Source organism: Podarcis raffonei, chromosome 9, assembly GCF_027172205.1.
Source record: "Podarcis raffonei isolate rPodRaf1 chromosome 9, rPodRaf1.pri, whole genome shotgun sequence".
Taxonomy (NCBI): Eukaryota; Metazoa; Chordata; class Lepidosauria; order Squamata; family Lacertidae; genus Podarcis; species Podarcis raffonei.
The window spans coordinates 45,488,044-45,508,084 of record NC_070610.1 but is presented as its reverse complement, the minus strand read 5'-3'; the positions used below and the strand labels follow the sequence as shown (position 1 = coordinate 45,508,084).

At 42.3% G+C, this 20,041-nt stretch overlaps 1 long non-coding RNA gene across 1 annotated transcript; it reads right to left on the bottom strand.

The window, feature by feature from the left end:
* Window positions 1-13,651: 13,651 nt before the first annotated feature.
* LOC128421078 (uncharacterized) lies at window positions 13,652-15,443 on the bottom strand. The gene is made up of 3 exons (XR_008332219.1): window positions 15,286-15,443; window positions 14,547-14,627; window positions 13,652-13,797 (listed from the first exon to the last, which is right to left on the bottom strand). It is a non-coding gene; the product is annotated as an uncharacterized LOC128421078 (long non-coding RNA).
* Between the last annotated feature and the right edge of the window lie 4,598 nt (window positions 15,444-20,041).

Here is a 20,041-nt window from a genome sequence, read left to right as displayed (position 1 = left end):
AGACACCATGGTCTCCAATGTACCTCATTCCAAAGGAAGCCAAACCCTGGGATCCCTGGGATCTTGCACCGCTTGGAGATTGTGGTAGCATAAAACAAAATCCATGCAGACTAGGCCAGGTTCTTGTTCTTTGTATATAAAGCTTATCTACTTAAACAACTTTAACAGTGTCACTATGTGGCTAACCTATACAATTTACTGCATGCCAGAGATCCAGGTGCTACCAGACAGGTTGCAAATAGCTATTGTTAAGACAGTTTCAGTCCACATCAAACAAGAGATTAACCTCCAGAGTGCTTGCTTGTGCAGAAGGCTGCAGTAATTAAGTGGCTTATGGCTCTGGCATTGGATGACACAGCCTGGGCTGTTCTAGCTGGAAGGTTAACTTGACACCTAAAATCTAGTGTTAACTCTTCAGGATAACACTGAGGAAAAAAAAAAGTCATGTGGATTAAAAATGAGGTGACACATTGCTACATCCCGATAAATATTCTGTAACGGCTGCCCTATAACAGTCCTTGGCCTCTTGCCTATGTAATTGATTTGATGAGGATTATTTCAGGAACCACTAAAATCTGTTTTATGCATATTCCTTTAAGTCAGGATTCATGAAATTGTAGGGCTAAAGACCTGGAAGAAGTGATTGATCATCATCAGCAATGATATTAATATAGGTTCTTACAATCCTTTACTCTCACAACACTCCTGCAAAATGGGCTGCAAGTTTTACTGGTTTCTGTCATTCCTTTTCTTTTTTTAAAAAAAGTTTGGTTAGTCACCTTCCTTTTACCCAATCAATTAACTCATTGGTTCTCTTTACAAAACTTCAGTATGGATTATCATTTGAGAAATTCAAACATAAGGCAATGTAGTCTATATATATATATATGTCCAGTAGCACCTTAGAGACCAACTAGGTTTGTTCCTGGTATAAGCTTTCGTGTGCATGCACACGAAAGCTTATACCAATAACAAACCTAGTTGGTCTCTAAGGTGCTACTGGACATATTTTTTATTTCTTTATATATTTTGACTGTGTCAGACCAACACAGTTCATTTAACTCAGGGGTCAGCAAGCTTTTTCAGCAGGGGGCCGGTCCACTGTCCCTCACACCTTGTGGGGGACCAGACTATATTTTGAAGAAGAAAAGAAGAATGAATTCCTATGCCCCACAAATAACCCACAGATGCATTTTAAATAAAAGGCACATTCTACCCATGTAAAAACACGCTGATTCTCAGACCGTCCGCGGGCCGGATTTAGAAGGCGATTGGGCCGGATCCGGCCCCCGGGCCTAGTTTGCCTAGCCATGATTTAACTCATTGTTAAGGAAACACGGGCATCATAAATACTTTATTTTTCTATGTTATAGTAATAGTACCAAAATACCTCCCTCAAATAAAACAAGGGTATGGACCTTTAATGCACAGCTCTACTGACTGGAACTCTGACTAATCAACAAAAGATTTAGCTGATTATGGAGCCCTAAATTAATCAATGAAAAACGTAGTTGATTAATGATCTAACTAAAGTTTGTAGCTGCTACTATTAATTATTATACAGCTTGTGGATTGAGCCAAGAAGCTTTCTTTCAGGCTTAACCCCACGTGTGTAATATGTGGCTATTACTGATCTAACTTTCAGGGTTCTTGCATTACAACAAAATAATGCAAGTGACATGTGCAGAAGTAAGTTTCTTTAAGTTCAGTGGGGTTTACTCCCCTATACGTGCTTAAAGAGTTGCAGCCTAAGTTTCATTTTGGGAAATGAAGTCAAAGCTGAGTCGAAATATGAACCCAAGACTCATAGGCCCAAGCTTACAGGACATCCAAGTGGGCATTCGTACTGAGGCAGAATCTTCTAAGTACACCATTGTGTTATTTCTTCTGATGTGCTAAATCAGACACATGACACATGAGAGCCACAGGTGGCCTATACACTAATCCCTCCAGAAGCCCCTGCAGCAGACTGAAGGAATCATCAGGTGGTCCAAGACCAGTAAAGAGATGAAATCCACATGTGACAAATATATACCAAGAACTACACAATGTGGTGCCTTCTTGGTTTTTAGCTAATGTCCGGGCTATTTGTGCATTTTCCATAAATCTGGATATGCATCTTAGAGACGAGATTGGAGAAATAATAGCAGCCATTACTGGATTTTTCTCAAGTATCTCCTAATGAAAGTTCCAGTACACCCAAGGGTACTATTGCCAGAGTTTGGGAATGAGTGCTGATCATTACTTAGATGTGGCGGGGGTGGGGTGGGGGGAGAGAATACGCAAGCATACATAATTATTTGATCCTTTTCAGAAATGTACATGATCAAGTATCTCTCCAGACAAAACCTGTCCCCAAAGTCCCTAACAAACAACCAGATCTGCTCCGTTGTCCTAAAATAGCACTCTCTTATAGGGTGGGGAATGTTTACTTTTAAAAAGTATTTGTCTATTTCCTTTTTTAAAAAAAAGTATAAAGCAACTTAAGAAACCCGTGCCACTTAAAACCAATACAAATTACTCTTATATAATAACAAAACAGAGCTCTACTTAAAATAAAATAAATGGGATAGGCTTGCTGTAGTGGTGACTAGCATGCTGGGCAAATATGCAGAGGTCACACTGAGAGCCAGTGTGGTGTAGTGGTTAAGAGCGGTAGTCTCGTAATCTGGGGAACCGGGTTCGCGTCTCCGCTCCTCCACATGCAGCTGCTGGGTGACCTTGGGCTAGTCACACTTCTCTGAAGTCTCTCAGCCCCACTCACCTCACAGAGTGTTTGTTGTGGGGGAGGAAGGGAAAGGAGAATGTTAGCCGCTGTTAGACTCCTTTGGGTAGTGATAAAGCGGGATATCAAATCCAAACTCTTCTTCTTCACCTGCTTTCACTGTTAAAAAAAAAAACAAGTAGAAGTGAGCTCTAGCAATAGAATGGATCACATGAAATGATCTTTACTCAGACAGCTTTACAAGAATCCTCTACAGAAGCAAATACACACCGTGAGAAATATGTTTTTGTATTTATTTAAGTGACTTTTATGCAGTTTTTCTCAAGATCACGGGTTTCTCAAGGCAGCTCACAATCAGCAATAATTTATTACATTTTTATTTATTATAAAAGAAGAAAAGGAGTTCTACTTATTTATTAGGTAAACTTGGAAGATATAGGTCTAGCTGCAAGTCAGTTATTATTCTTTTCTGTGGACCGCCCTGAGACCTCCGGGTATAGGTAAAGGTACCCCTGCCCGTACGGGCCAGTCATGTCCGACTCTGGGGTTGCGTGCCCATCTCGCTTAAGAGGCCAGGGGCCAGCGCTGTCCGAAGACACTTCCGGGTCACGTGGCCAGCGTGACAAGCTGCATCTGGCGAGCCAGCGCAGCACACGGAAACGCCGTTTACCTTCCCGCTAGTAAGCGGTCCCTATTTATCTACTTGCACCCGGGGGTGCTTTCGAACTGCTAGGTTGGCAGGCGCTGGGACCGAGCAGCGGGAGCGCACCCCGCCGCGGGGATTCGAACCACCAACCTGACGATCGGCAAGTCCTAGGCGCTGAGGTTTTACCCACAGCGCCACCCGCGTAGGGCAGTATATAAATTCAATAAATAATAACATTTTCCTAGTAATACTCTTGTAGTCTGGTTGAAGCTCTCTGGAAATTTTATTCTTAAGTCTGTTTTACATACTTTTTCATTTTGGATTTACTTGGCCAGTTCACTTATGCATGAATTCTTGTTTTATTTGCTTTTTAAATGCTTTCATACTTTTGTTTAATTAGTTTTAGGTTGTACTTCTGTTTTAAAGATATTCTTTCTTTTTTATAGTGTACACTTCTTGAAGATTTTTTAAAATCTTAAGCAGTTTATAAATGCTTCCAAATAAATCAATATTTGTGCACCCCATCATTTGATCACAAAAGACTTGATGAGCCACAGCTGAATGTGTGAGCATTGTGCTTGAGACCATATAGAACATGCTAGTGCTTGAGGTAATGTAAAATGTTATGGCAGTCCCCTCTGCGGTGTGTGTGATCTGTTGATGTCTCATTTGCATACGCAAGTAACCACCAAAGGGGTATACAAAGACTAGAGTCACACCATCTTTCCCACCCTCAACTTCTAATGCAAGGCAGATGCAATATTTTACCAGAAGTGCATGCTGCGTGTCACTCTAGACTTTCCACATCTCTATTGTTACCACATTACACCTTGATTCATGCATGTGTGAACCAACCTCTGCTGCCAATACTTCTACAACATATTTTCCTAGGGGGCTTGTTCTGTCTCAGGATACAGCAGCAGAAGCCAAAGCATTCGCTAAGTAGGCACATGCTTGTCAATACATCTATGCCCCGTGAGTAAGAGAATGGTAAAGCAAAAGCCAAGAAAGATAGAGTGCATCATCCTTGAATAACAAAAAAATAAAAATTGAACTGTCAGAGTTAATTATTTTCCTTGAGTCTTCTTGCGCACAATGCTGTTATTAAATGAGCAGACCATTAGAATGTGTATGACTCTGCAGCTCTTCAGTTATGCTTTCAAAAGCCTTAGCAAAACACCAGGGGAGCGCAGAATCTCCATATTTTAAGTCAATTAAGACAGAAAGAAAATGACGGTTTGGCAGGACTACCTAATAAGGTAACAACAGGTATTTCATAGTACATGTAGAAGTTTGGTATTATATATTTAATGTCCTCCCACTGCCAGTTACTGATTTTTTCCCATGCTGTTACACAAAAGGTGTTTGGAGGGTTTGCTTTCAGAGAGACAAGACAGACAGAAAAAGATGCTGGAGCCTTCCATCCTGCAAGCTCAAATGTGGGATGTTGCTGGTAGCTATTTAGCAGTAAAGGGGAGAGGCTCAGAAGACCTTTCTTGCCGTGATTTTAATTTAAGTTGTTAAAAAGAACACTATTCTGTCCTAGCCCTGCTGCCTCACATGAATAGATGTGCTTCCAGAGCATGTGGTCAACTGGCTTCTCACAGGAGCCAATCAGAGCTCTTTCCCCCACTCCCCACACATGCTATTGCTGCACGGTACAGTGGTACCTCGGGTTAAGTACTTAATTCGTTCCAGAGGTCCGTACTTAACCTGAAACTGTTCTTAACCTGAAGCACCACTTTAGCTAATGGGGCCTCCTGCTGCTGCCGCGCTGCCACTGCGCGATTTCTGTTCTCATCCTGAAGCAAAGTTCTTAACCTGAAGCACTATTTCTGGGTTAGCGGAGTGTGTAACCTGAAGCGTATGTAACCCGAGGTACCACTGTACTAGGCCCACTCTATTGCAGTCAGGCAAGTTAGTGAAGTCCTTTCTGTCAGAACCACATGTCAGCCCACTTACAAATGCAGGGAAACTGCCTTACCCTAAATCAGGCCTTGGTCAATCTAGCTCAGTGTTGTTGACAGTGACTGGCAGCAGCTTGCCAGGATTTCAGGCAGGGGTCTCTCCTAGCCCCACCTGGAGATGCTGTGGATTGAAACTGAGATCTTCTGCATGAAGAATGGACGCTCCATCACACTGAGCTATTCGCCTTCCTCTCAAGGCTCTGGTGTGCAGACTAACCTCTTATATTGACTACAATATAATGCTTCCTTCAAGTTGAATTTCAGGGTCAGGGGAGGAAACCCTGCAGGCACCAGGGGAGGCCTCTCCAGGTACATGAGTGTTCACAGCTGTCAGGCTAGCAACCCCTGCTGTCTTCTTCTTTCTTTGGTGATCACTCGTAGCTGAGTAAGATTGTCTTCCATTAACAGTGAGACCATGACTGTGGAGGCCAATTCTGGATCCACACATCCTTCCACAGTGGGGAACATAGGTTTCCGGGCAGGAGCTGATCACGGTGAGGGTTTGCCAAGCGTGCCTTCCTCTTAGCATGTTTCTCCCTTTCGTCCTGAGTTTGAGTGTCTTCAAAGTCCACGACACCTTTGGTAAAGGCTGTTCCCCAATTGGAGACTCGCAAGCCAGTGTTTCCCAGTTGTCTGTATTTATTCTACATTTTTTTTAGATTTGCCCTGAGAGAGTCTTTAAACCTCTTGTTGACCACCAGCATTACACTTTCCATTTTAAAATTTAAAATAGAGTAATTGCTTTGGAAGACAATAATCAGGCATCCGAACAACATGACAAGTCCAACGAAGTTGATGTTGAAGAATCATTGCTTCCACACTGGTGATCTTTGCTTCTTCTTCTTTATAACCCCTGCTATAGGGCGCATGGCATGGTGGTGCCTCACCACACACATAGCATGGATTGGAAGAGGATGGCTTTGCTTGGCCACTTAGAATTACAGTTACCCACAGGCTACTTAGGAGTACAGCCACCTATTTTTTGCTACCTACAGCAGTTATTTTGTGCTGGCACCTACAGCACTTTTATCAAGAGGTGAGTACCAACACCACTTTTTTATTTTTAACCAAAGTAAGCATTGCTCCTCAGAAAAAAATCCACCACAACCTGCTCCCTGCATGTGTGCACATATGTGAAAGGAGCAGTACTGCAACCTAAAGCTTTAGTTCAGGGGTGGGGAATCTTTGGCCCTCCAGATGTTACTGAACTACAACTCCCAGCAACCCTAGCCATTGACCATACTTGATGAGAGCTGTAGTTCAGTGATATACAGAGGGCCAAAGCTTCCTCACCCCTGCTTTAGTCATCAATCTGCTAATGAAATCCCACATGCACAACCTCTCAGCACCTGAATTCCAGTGGTGGGTGTGGTCAAAGGATAAAGTGGGTGGAGCAACAGGTGTGATTCTTATTTTTGTACAATAGGCTACATTCGAGCTATGCAAACTTAGATGAACAAACGCCTCTCCCCATCCAAGCAAGGAAGATTTATTATCACAATTCAGGGCCAGTGAGGGGCACGACCTGGGTGTTTGTAGATGTGGGGAGAAAGTGACAGAAGATCACCTAGTAGTAGGAAAGTGGTCTATTGTAATGTCTATGAAAGACGTCTGTTGAAATTCTGTGAAACTTACTTAGTTGGGGAGGGGGGTGGGATGGGGAGAACAACAGAATTCTTTAGAAGCCTTGCTTCCAGTTTAACAGTATGAGCTGTTAAAGGAGGGTTTATGTGGTTTTTATTGGCTGAAATTCTGTTTTAACTTAATTTTGTTTGCACAGCCTTTTCTTGCCCATAGCATGTAACAATAAAACAAATGCAACAAGGTAATTTTACATTTATTAGAATTTCCTAAAGTTGGAAGCTTAAGTAAATAAATGCCTGTATACTTAGGCACATGGCAACACAGAATTATTGTCTGACAGTTATCATAGCAAATGACAGTAATATTTCAGTAGAGAATGGGGGGGTCACTGAATTTGTTTTCACCCAATAACTGTTAAAAAACAGAACCCCACGAATCAGAATTAAAAACCACATACCTCTTAATCAGTTGTGTGTGTGTTTATTACTAAACAACGCTCAATCTGATTCAGTCTTTTCGTTAAATGTACACTTGTGAACATAATACTTATTGTCTGTGTTTTAGGAGAGGCATTTTTCCAGAGAAAACAGAGCCTTGTGGCAACTTAAAGACTGAGACTGTGTACATACTGACCCATTTGGACAAAAATGTAGCTTTTCTAATTCTGGAATAGTTTATGCTTGTCATCTACATGCTTTTAATCTGGATTTATTCTAGATCTTGCATCCACAAGGGAGGGTGTGGTTGCTTGATACACATTTGAAAACTCCCTTTGATTATGTAATACAAGCCTTTTCTTTCCTGCACATGTCCCAGGTGAATGAAGAGGAAGGTGTGATTATTATCTTGGTATATGTCTACACACAACATAATTGGGAAGTTGTGGGTGCACGCCCCCCCAACTGCTGGGACTGCCTACATCTGTTTTCAAATGGACACACGGGGAGTAATGCAGAATCAATCTTAAAACCAACAATAACCACCATTAAAAACATTATAAGCAACAGTACTACTAAAAGCAATGTTAAATGGCCAAACTAAAAAAAAAAGTGCCTTGATAGTTTTTCTAAAAGCAGAGAGAGTGGGAACCAATCACAGCTTTGAAAATGCTGGAACTTGCTTTTAAAAAAGTACATTTTGGCTCTACTGTGCTACTCTAATCAACAATGAACATGGTAGTGAGAGTGAAGGACTTGAACTGGTGAGACCTGAGTTCAAATCCCCATGTTGCTCGCAGGATGCACTTTACTCAGTCACATACTGCCAATCTAATCTCCCTGAAAGGATAGTTGTGAGGAGTAATCCTCCTGTAACGCCATCATGGGACCCTTGGGAGAGGAAAGGGTGGATTGTAAATGTGAGAAATAACAGTGACCCCGAGTCTGCCAAGCTCTTATCTTTTCCATTTGCAGAGGAATCTGTAAGATAGTCAACACTTACCTAGCGAAATTCCACAAAGGTGATGCCTTACTTCAATGCTGGTAAAGGATGCACAGGCTAGTTCATAGGTCTTACTCACAGCTGATTTTATGCTCTTAGCCATTATAGGCTCTCAGCTGCTTGTTTATAGCCTTGTAGCTGCTTTAATCTTTTGTGTTGAAGATTAGAAGATGCCTCCAGCTGTTCCACCTAGAACCAACTTCAAAACAACTCTATGTGAATTGTTGGTGCAATATAACAGTTCTGCTACTGTTTGTTGAGTAAACCTTTTCAGAGGCATCCACAATACATTTATTGACCACTACACATACTCTAGCAGTGAGGCTTTGGGAGATGCTGAAAAGAATTGTGTTGAAGGACACCAAGAAGAATAGCAGGACAAAAGCTAGCTTTCCTTGCAAACTTGTGTACTTAACAGGCAGCATGCAATGCCTTGGGTTGGCCATGCACCCAGCTGAGCTTTTAGCTGTGCTGTACTTTGCCAATGAGGAAGTAAGATTTATTTCAGGCTCAGGAGAGCTTTTAAAGAGAAATCACTAGTCATTGTGTTTTGTTTTTCCCAGTTATGCATGTAGCAATCTCATTTGCTCCTGTAAACTTACATTTTGAAACAAAATAAAAAAAATCTTCCAGTAGCACCTTAGAGACCAACTAAGTTGAACACTTTGTTAACACAGATTACTAGGTTATTAAATAAATTCAATCATAACTGGATTTGTAAGTGGTTGCAATGGAGAGTATGGCCAGATTTGCTCATAATGGTAAATCATAAAGCATATAACATGACTTACCCTGCATGAGACGATCACATGGCCAGTGAGGACAGTGCTTAACCATGAAGAAGAAGAAGAGTTTGGATTTGATATCCCGCTTTATCACTACCCTAGGGAGTCTCAAAGCGGCTAACATTCTCCTTTCCCTTCCTCCCCCACAACAAACACTCTGTGAGGTGAGTGGGGCTGAGAGACTTCAGAGAAGTGTGACTGGCCCAAGGTCACCCAGCAGCTGCATGTGGAGGAGCGGGGAAGCGAACCTGGTTCCCCAAATTACGAGACTACCGCTCTTAACCAGTACACCACACTGGCACTCGGTTCGGATAACACAGCAAGAATTTGACATAGTTCAGTACAATGTGGGAGCAAAAAGGACTGGGGAGGATCAAAGTGACTACAAGCTACTCTCCAGGAGTCCATCCTTTGCACAGTCCTGGGAAGCCATATTTTTACTTGCTGTGCTATGCAAACCAGGCCACTGTGGAAACAAGGTTTGTTATTAGGCTTACCGATCATGGTTTGTTTGAGAGAAACAAACCATGACCCCTGATTCAGAAGTAACACTTAAATTACATAATTATTATTGGCAGTTCAGAACACAGTAAAATACACCCATTACAAATCTGTGATTAAAACATCTCAAACTACATAGCTAAAAAGCAAATAACTTAGTGAAGCAGACAATGAAAACAGCTGGGCTCCAAATTTCATGTATGTTATAACTAAGCCAGGTATTGTGGTTTGTTGCTCCTGGTCAAGCTGGGAAGGAGCAAAGTGGATGCCACCTGCATATTCACAGAAAATAAATAACTATGGTTTACAATGATGTGCAAGCACAACTGTTATCTTCCATGAATAAAACTCATTAAATACCATGTAATTCCACAGGAAAATGTATATTACATTTTATTTTATAAGCAACTGTTAAAAAATGTTCAATGTTACCTGGAATGTTAACATACATGATTATTAATTTATTGCATAATCAAAAACATATTTCATTGTTATTACAATAAAACTTTTAGAAAGCAATTTAAGAAACAGTCTGTCTCTGTAGTACAGTTTAGTTACATTCTTTATTAACAGAATTCATGTTGCATGATCAACCCTAGGAACTACATAAATGATTCACTAATCACTTCCACTGGATATACTGATTTGCAGAGATTTAGGCTGCAGTCCTAACCCCACTTACCCAGGAGTACGCCCCTTTCTGAGTAGACATAGTTAGGCTTGTGCAATTAGTGTGAAGTTCTATGCACACTTACCTTGGAGTAAGTCCTGTAGAATTCAACAAAGCTTTCCTTTCAGTAGACACGTATAGGATTGTGCCATTCGAAACTAGAGCTGTGTGAAACACTCTTTATCTTCCACCCAAATTGCAATATAAAACAGAGTGTCAATAGAATTTTAAGAGTTACCAATAATGCCTGGTTTTAAAGTGATCTTGGACAAGTGGGCCAAACTATTTAAAATCTTGCTTCAGAGATTTATTGTGCAATCCTACACACATTTACTCAAAAGTAAGCCCCATTATGTTCAGTAGAATTTATTCCCAGGCATAAGGGTATAGGATTGCACCTTCCAACAATTCAGTGTGCAACACAGAGTGGGATAGTGAAGGAGTTGGCGGTGGGGAGATAAATCTAAGGCAAAATTAAGTGCAGGAAAGTATTTAGGAACTTTGGTGAGAATCAAAAGAGCTACATTTTCATGAGCGCTGTTCATAGATGTGCAGTTTGAAACATTAAGGCCAGAAGTCACTATTCCAACAACATCTCCCTACTAGGATATTTTCTCCCTTCTTCCAAAAGCTTTAAATCAAATCACAGGCTAGAAAAATAAAACAAAACTCTCAGATAGAAGCAGCTGATTCTGTTCTTTTTAAAAGTTTCAATCCTCCATGGTACAGATTTCTGGCAGCCAAACCCGGCCCTTCCTTCATTCGAACATCGTTGAGGGTATATGTATGCTGAGGGACTCTCACCAACATGTAATGACTCGACAAGGGAGCCCTGCTCTCAAGTGGCAGATAATTAGGCTTCCCCCCTCCCCTCCACTCAGTGCCACTGTTCCGAGTCTCCATCTCTCAGCTGTACCCTTAAGAGCAGCTGATCTGCAGCCAAGCGCTGCACACTCCCCACAGCCAGCGACTTCCTCTGAAGCTGCAGCACATAATTATAACCAGCTGTTAAGGGTTGTCTGAGAGCAATCCAAACAGAATCTTCATGCCCAGAGACTGAAAGCCACCCCCCACCCGTCCCTCCTCCCCATTCCGGGCTTTGCTACAGTGGATAAGCTGCAGGAAGCCCTCTCAATATTTCAGTAAACAAGAGCAGTGACTCCCAGTGTTTGCTGTACCAACAGAGGTGTTAAGTGGACAAGGCGGTTCTGCCACCTCTCCGGAATCTGCCTTTGGTCTCCTGGCTTTGCCTGGCTTGCTTAAAACACAGGCATGCAAGCTCCTTCTGCGGCACTTGCTGCCAAGTCAGGGTGATTCTGCTGTAACCAACATAAGCACTCAGCCTCCTTGTTGTTGGCACTGTTTCTGCAAGCTTCCTGCTCAGTGGCATTATACTTTGGACTACCAGGCACTGGGGAATAAGCAGCAGGTGGAAGATATTATGACGATGCCCTTCCGGCTTGTTGGCTTGTCTGCCTGGCTCTTTATGTGCAGGCGCAGAAGACTGAGCGAGATGGACTAGGAGCCTGACTCTGCACGGAAATTCTTACAGCAGGCCTATGATAGAGTGGGTGCATTTCTCCATAGCAGAGGTGGAGAATTTTCAGAGCAAGGAGCAAAGCCCCTTCTCCCCCAAGCATGCCAGGATGATTATCTTGCACTTAACAAGATTAACTAGGGCAAGGAAATTGGAGAATTGATCCCATGTGCTGGCGGTTCTGTTTTAGGGCCAGTGAGATGGTGTTTAACTCTTTCCTATTTGTGGTTTCCTTCCTCTGGCCCTAATAATTGACCTACGGGACAGCAAATGCATGCACCCATAGATAATAGGAGTTAGTGTGGCTATAGGGAACCCACGGTCCTGGACTCCCAACTCCCATCAGCCCCAGCCTGCATGGCCAATGAACGGGGATGATGAGAGCGGTAGACAAACTGCATCTACAGGGCCACCAGCTCCACCATTACTTGGCGCAAGCTGCACATTGCAGGTTTTGCAAGCGTTATGAGCAGCCACAATTGGTGCTAATTTGACAGTAGGACCCATTAACCTCACCATGGACCAAATTGCCTAATTTCTTCCCAGCCTCTAGATGTGAGCAGAAGCAAAAATAATAATAAAATACCTCCCTCTCATGCCACACCTGTAACGGCCATGACAATTGTTGACAAAAAATGCCCTGAGGTCATGAACCGTTTCTTGGCTGCAATGGACTTTGGGCAACTAGACATTATATGAAGTGTTGTGTTATTTTCCTCTGTGTTGTTTTCAGAGAAAAGTAACACAGCACTACTTATGATAGTCTCAGCAGAAAACAGAATCACTGAGAGAAGACAATATTATCTGCCATATTTTAATTTTTCCTGCGGGGGTAGAGAATTCAATCACTGGCTCTGTAAGACAGGAGATCCGAAGCAGTATTAATGGAAGGTTTTCTGATGTGATGCTTACTAATGTCTTATTTAAAAGGAGATTCAGAGTCCTGTAGATATAGACTGGGATTTTGCTTGATGGTGTAAATTTTATACACTGTAAAAAAGGTACCATGTTGAAGATACTGGGAGTCCAGGGATTATAAATGGATGGGGATGATGGGGACTGAACTAGGTCAGACAAAGTAAGTCCTCCCCACTTTCTTATTTTGGAAGCGTACCTGGTAGCAATAGTGCACTCTGTAAGAGACTCATAAGCCACTGTATTTATTCTGATGCAATATTAAAATTCATTGTAAAAAGGAGTAAGATTGAATTAGTTTTCTGTCTAATGTGAGATGGAATCTGAATTCAGAGTTTCACATTTAATAATAGTTCTCTTCCACCCAGCTATGGCCTGTGACTTTTTCTGCTCATAGAAAAGTTTCCTAACTTGATTCTTCTTTTAATGTCTCCCATCCCATGTGAACTAGACTGGAAGAGTATTTGCAATGTGTTGCTATAAATGAATCATCTAAGAACAGATGTTAGGTTGTAATCCCATCCCCACTTACCTGGAAGTATGGCTCTCTGAAAATAGTAGGTCTGACTTCTGAGTAGCATGGTTAGGATTGTGCTGTGACAGTTGCTGCACATAATTCCTCCGCTGTGTGTTAGGAACAGGATTCATTAACCCATTGAGCTCAGTATTGCCTACACTGACTGGCAGTATGCTTCCTGAGGGTTTCAGACAGAGGACATGCCCAGCGCTAACTTGAGAAGCTGGAGATTGAATCTGAGGCTTTCTTCATGCTAAGCAGATGCTCTCCTGCTGAGTTGCAGCCCTATTCCCAGGTAGTGTTGGGAATGTTTCACATGTTTCTGATCTCTGTTTAGTGTTTCCTGGTTGCAGTACAATATAGACAATTTAAAAACATTTTGCAAAGCACCTTTGTGTCACTGCACTTGAGGTTGCTATTTCTTTTGTCTGGCAGGCAGCTTGCACTGTGCTGTTGACCAGCTGAAGTTTGGCAGATGAAGCTGTGTTTCCGAGTTCTGTCATACACAACCTTTAAAAAAAAACACGGAATGGAAATATAGTTGGCAACTCTAAGTATGTTGGCACATAGGAAAATGGGAAGTTGACTTATATTAAGCCAGTCCTACTGGGCCATTCAAGGGACATGGGTGGCGCTGTGGGTTAAACCACAGAGCCTAGGACTTGCCGATCAGAAGGTCGGCGGTTCGAATCCCCGCGATGGGGTGAGCTCCCATTGCACGGTCCCTGCTCCTGCCAACCTAGCAGTTCGAAAGCACCTCAAAGTGCAAGTAGATAAATAGGTACCACTCCGGCGGGAAGGTAAACGGCGTTTCCGTGCGCTGCTCTGGTTCTCTAGAAGCGGCTTAGTCATGCTGGCCACATGACCCGGAAGCTGTACGCCGGCTCCCTCAGCCAATAAAGCGAGATGAGCATCACAACCCCAGAGTCGGCCATGACTGGACCTAATGGTCAGGGGTCCCTTTACTTTTACTGGCCCATTCAGCTCTGTGTTCTCTACACTGACTGGCAGCAGCTCTCCTGACATCTCCTACCTGAAGATGCCTGGGGTTCAGTTTGGGGCCTTCTGCATGCAAGGCAGAGTTCTCCACCACTGAGCTACAGCCCTTCCCCACGTTTCTCCATATCCTATTCTCACAAAGTTACTTTGCTGAATACTCAGTCTATTCTGAAAAGGCAGGGAATAGATAGATTTAAAGTGGAGACAGACAGCGCTTAATTTCAAAGATGTCAGGTTCAAGTAGCGCTGCATTACATTACCGGGATTTCAAAGGTGGAATTGACGTTCAGGAGGGATTTCCGAAAGGTGGCACTTTCTCTTGGATCTTAGGCAAGTAGTTTCTGGAAGAAGAAGAAGAAAAAGCTCAACAATTTGGGGGTTATCTAAAAAAAGCTCAGCTAGGGGTGTCCTGGTTTATACTTTTTGGAATATGGCAACCCTGGGTTCAAGCCCCTCCAAAAGGCCATTCTCCTTCATTCTGTAAGTGATGGAGATGTCTGCAGTCACTGTCTGCTGCTGCATGAAGGCACTCTGTACACATTTAAAAACATTCTTAAGAAGACAGGAAGCTACATTATCAGGGTTGTCTAACACTGATTGGCAGTGGCTGTACCAGACTGGGTTCTCTCCCAGCCCTGCCTGTAGATGCTGGGGATTGATCCCAGGATCTTTGGCATGCAAAGCAGATGCACTCTACCACTGAGCTGTGGGCCATGAACCTGGACATTTTAAAAAAGCAAATCCAAGTCTAGTCCCAGGCATGAATTATGTCCTCCATCTCAAAAGTGAAGGACTGAGGAGGTCCCCTGGAATTTCTGCCTTTCTTTGTTCTACAGGCATGCACCCGTATTTGTTTACACCCTTTTGGCACCATCCTGACTGCTGTAGGTTTTAGGATCCTGAAGCTGTGCCCTGAAAGAGGCAGAGGGGTCCCCATTCTCCACCTTGAGTTGGAGCTGTCAGCAGCAGGAAACACACTGTGCAGGAAAAAGTCTCAACCTGCTGCTGGTTCTTTGTGTTGAACGCTGGCTCAGCGCCATTCCTCTTCCTTCTTCCCATGCTGCTCTTTTCCCCAGTCCCTGTCAGGCGTCCAGCTGCTGACAAGCAAAGGGGGAGTCAAGGGAGCTGGGCTGCTCCGTTGTTTTGAATGCTTTAGGAGTGTCCCTACAGATTTGCTGCTACCTGCTGCAGCTGCTCCATCTACTGGCCAAACACAATTACTGCAAGGCTACGGGAGCTAGTCATGTTGGGTGAATTTTAAGTGGATCATGGTCTCCAGGGGACAAAAGACCCCCGCTTTCCCCCTAGGCATCTGAAAGGTTTACAAAAGCTCACTTCGGAATCCCGAGTAAAAGCAAAACCTCTTACTTGCAAAGTATGTCAAACTCGCCTCAGTTTTCTTTTCCAGAATTCTGCTTCTTAAAACATTCCTGATTCCACACCCCACCCCAATGAATTAAATATAATTTCTACTCACACTGTGTTCATCTTTAAAACACAGAGATATATCTTTCATCATTACAATGCCATCCCTTCCTGATGTGGAAAATAATATGGAATGCAATGGGATGACATACAAGTAGGGAGGTTGGTTTTACTCACTGAGCTTACATCTTGTCCACACCAGAGTTTACTGTGTTTTTGCCCTCAGTTACCCTCAGACAACACCATAGGATCCAATTCCTAGGGGGCTGAGGGGTCTTTTGCTCCCCCAAGAAAATATTTGAGGGCACTGACCCCCCCAAAGTTGATGGGCATTGCCATTCAAATAGTGTATGTACTGTGTCATGTGACCGACTATTTGGGCGGGGCTTTCCTAGGCTCCCCCAATATTTTATTCAGGTTGGCACCCCTGGACAACACCAAGCTTGATGCTTACCTCCTGTAAAATTCAGGCCTGAATAATCTGATAAATTGTGGACAATCAGTCTCCAAATTGCTCCAGTTGGAGTCACAGAAAATTTGTCTCAGTGTTTTGGGGTGGGTGAATAACTTGTCACTTTCTGCAACTCCCCATTCCATGCCCACTACTTCCTCAACGCTTTCATTTGTTTTCTGGCTATGCTCGTCGCTAATTGTGGTATGCTCCTGAGCAGAGGAACTATGCTTATATACATTTTTTTCCTTTTGATTCTTCAGAGTTGCACAAAATCAGAAAACTGCACAAGCAAACCAGATTTAAATTTTATATACCAGATCAAACAGCCTCTAGAAGTTGGCTAGGGTCTTTCTGAAACCTCCTTAAGTAGTGGGAGATTAAAGCTATAAGCATGAGAGTGTTAAAATAATCTGAGATCACACAAATTTTTATGAAATAATAAGTTTGCAAAGATAAAAGAAAGAGTATAAGACATGTAAATGTTACAGAGAAAGAAATGAAATGCCCCCAAATTACAGAAACCTAAATTACTCCCTTTGGAGAAAAAGCAAACCCAAACAGGATAAACGTGATCAAACCCTAGCCTAGACAATCCCAAGGTTCCTGTTCAACTTAAAAGTACTTCCATGGCAGTTATGGCTGCAGGAAGTTTCCATATCTCCCAGCTGGTCTTTCCCAAACTCGGATCCTACATTGCTTTGCATTGTTAATTTCTTCTTGTTGCTAAGGGAAACTGAATTTACATAATTGTAATGCTCTAAATTTGTAAGGTCCTGGAGCTCCTGAACTAAAGCAGTTTCAGATAGTAAACTCAGAGTACAAGTGGCATTTGAGTGATGAACATGAGCAGAGCCTGCTGGATCAAGCCACTGGATCGTCCAGTCCAGCATCCTGTTCTCAGGATCTGGCCAACCAGATGCCTGTGAGAAACCGGATTAAGCAGGATTGTTTCATATTGATTGTAATGTTATTATGTCACAACTCAGCAGCTACTTTGAAGGTATGTTCAAAAAGAAGAACACACCATTTTAATGAATAAATACATAAGGGAAATGCAACCAGAATCATGGGGCTGTATCCCATTAAGTCATAGAGTAGATCTACAGAAATTTATGGATAAGTTAGCAATGACCATATTATGCCCATAGAACTCAATGAATCTAATCAGAGGGTGACTTAATGTGATACGTGCCAAAGAGCTTAGATCCAGGGTAGCCAATAGCTCAGTTGGCAGAGCGTGAGATTCTTAATCTCAGGGTTGTGGGTTCAAGTGTCATACTGGGCAAAAAAAATCCTGCATTGCAAGGGGTTGGACTAGATGACCCTCGTGGTCCCTTCCGACTCTACGGTTGGGAACTGGAGCTCAACAATGCCTAGATGGCACCACACTGGCAATCCCTGGCTTAGAATTAGTATGTTTATGTTGTTGTAGCTCAGAAAATGCAAGGATGTGAATTATATTGTCTCCAAACAATTGAGTGAATTATTTACACTAACAAGAAATAAGTTTGTTTCTCACTGAGGTACCAAACTTGTGTCTGGAAAGTACCATAGCAGGAGGCGGCTCACATTACTTTCTTCATACAAAAATACAACACTTGTCAGTAGTTGCTTCCTTCTTTTTTTTTTACACCGCATAGATATTTTAAATATATTAAGCAGTATAGAAATTAAATAATAAATCAATCAATAAAAATAAATTAGTATGTCAGGGAAAGGCTGGCCTAGAATCTAGCTTTCTGTATGCATGGATTTGTTTGTTTACATGTTTGGAGTATTAAATGATACAAGCCGCTTCTTGCAATCTACAGTGGCACAGCCCAGACATAAGTTTACCATCCCAGTGAAAATGAAGACATAGCAATTTCAAATTGAGGTGAATAATGAAGCACTATTGCTGTTTTTCTGACCAAAGTGTGATCTGAATCTTGACCTCTTGATGATATTAAATTTATTTTTTCACACAGCCCATAAGAAGCATCCTATACTGGTTCTCTTTAATAACCAAAGGTTAATTAAATCATAAAGCTGAATTTCTTAAGCAGAAAATGATGAGATATGTTGGAATGGAAGAGAATTATGAGCATGATTTGAAAAGTTAGTTACCTGACTTGTTTTTTGACCTTTCACATTGAACAAGAAGTTGTTGTGATCAGTCCATCGCTACGAATAAAATTCAAACAAATAAAATTCAAAAATTGTCCAGTAGCACCTTAGAGACCAACTCAGTTTGTTCTGGGTATAAGCTAGTTTAGTGTTTGCCAGTTGTTCTAGTGTCTCTGCACCCAGAACTCTGGTAGACAAGATGAGATGCTTCTTAGTCGACTACTGGGCAGAATCCTGTTTGCATCTTTTTGCTTTTATCAGCACAAGTTTTTTTAAAAAGAAGAAAAACTTACTTAAAAATAAACATGAAACCTGAGACTTCAGGGTGGATAGCTGGAATATCCCTGATATGCAGGTGGGGTCGGGGATACAGCACTGCCTTTAGTGTGGAGAAAAAATGCTGGTGCTATTCACTACTTTCCCTGCCATCTTCCTTCTGCCTTGTCAGCTCAAGCCTGTATTGGATATGACAGTAGAGCCACCTTTGTATTCCCTGCCCTCTTAGCACTGTGGTCAAAAGGATGCTGCTACAAAATCTGTTCCATATGGTCCCTGGAGAAGGCTTGAGTAGGTAAAATCTGAAGCTCACAACTATCATTAAGAGCATGGGCAATGCTTGATCTCTGGAATAAAGTTCTGAATAATATGTTCATAAGGCTGACTTAATTGTGGTTCCACTATGCTGATGGTCTGATACAGAATTCAGACCTATACAAAAGGGCACTTCTCAACAACACCAAATTCAATGGAAAATATTTAAGGATATGCTTAATTCTCCCACTGAAATCATTTAGACCTAAAAATACTGTTACTTTGCCTGCATTGCAACCTATGTTAAGAGGCTTTGGTGAGGGAGTTGAGGAGAACTGGCGGTGACAGCGATTGTGAACGGGAAGATTCTCTTATACAATTGATTGACTGCCCCCCCCCTTGTGGAACAATTATCAGGGATATTACTCATTGGGGATCCTCGGGATATATGTTTTGGTCTTGGTGGTTCCCCATTTCTGTCACTGGGGGAATTATATTGGGGCTAATATTTTTTTGCTATCACAATAAGGTAATCTTTTGTGGAAGGAATGCATATACTAGACATCAACATGATTTTATTGTTAATCCTGATCCCTTGGGAAGGGGAAGGGTCCTTGAATCTGACCAAATTTGCTAAATATGGATTCAGTCAAAACCACAATATGTGGGTAGGTTTAGCTGAGATGGTAGCCAATGTTACAAATAGGACTAATTGCCTTGTTTGCTCTCTTGGGCCAGATGATTCAGAGGGAGGTATGCCCTTATTACCAATACCATTAAATGCCATTGGTATGGTAAGCGAAATGCCACACCAAACAGAAGTACAGAATTTCCCCAGATGGAACTCAACTAAACCAATACGAGTTATACCTGTACAAGGGGAATTCTGTGTACATAAATCATCAGAGGCAGCTGATTCTACCATGGTAGGCTCTCCTCCTTGCCACTATACTTGGGATTATATTAAGAATAGTCAAACCTGGGCAAACGGTACTACCTATCGAACTCGGAATACCTTGCCCTGTGCACCTCCTTTTATTCATGCATGGAAAATAGTGTGGAACATAACTGTGACAGCAAAAGGCAATCTAACATACTGCACTGTGAACTCTATACCCCTTTTGATATTTCGCCTTATGCACTCCACGTACCAAAAACCTCAGACCCGATGGTTGTGGTGGATATGTGGAGAATGGGCATACAAGCAACTCCCTTCCAAATGGAGTGGGACTTGTTTCC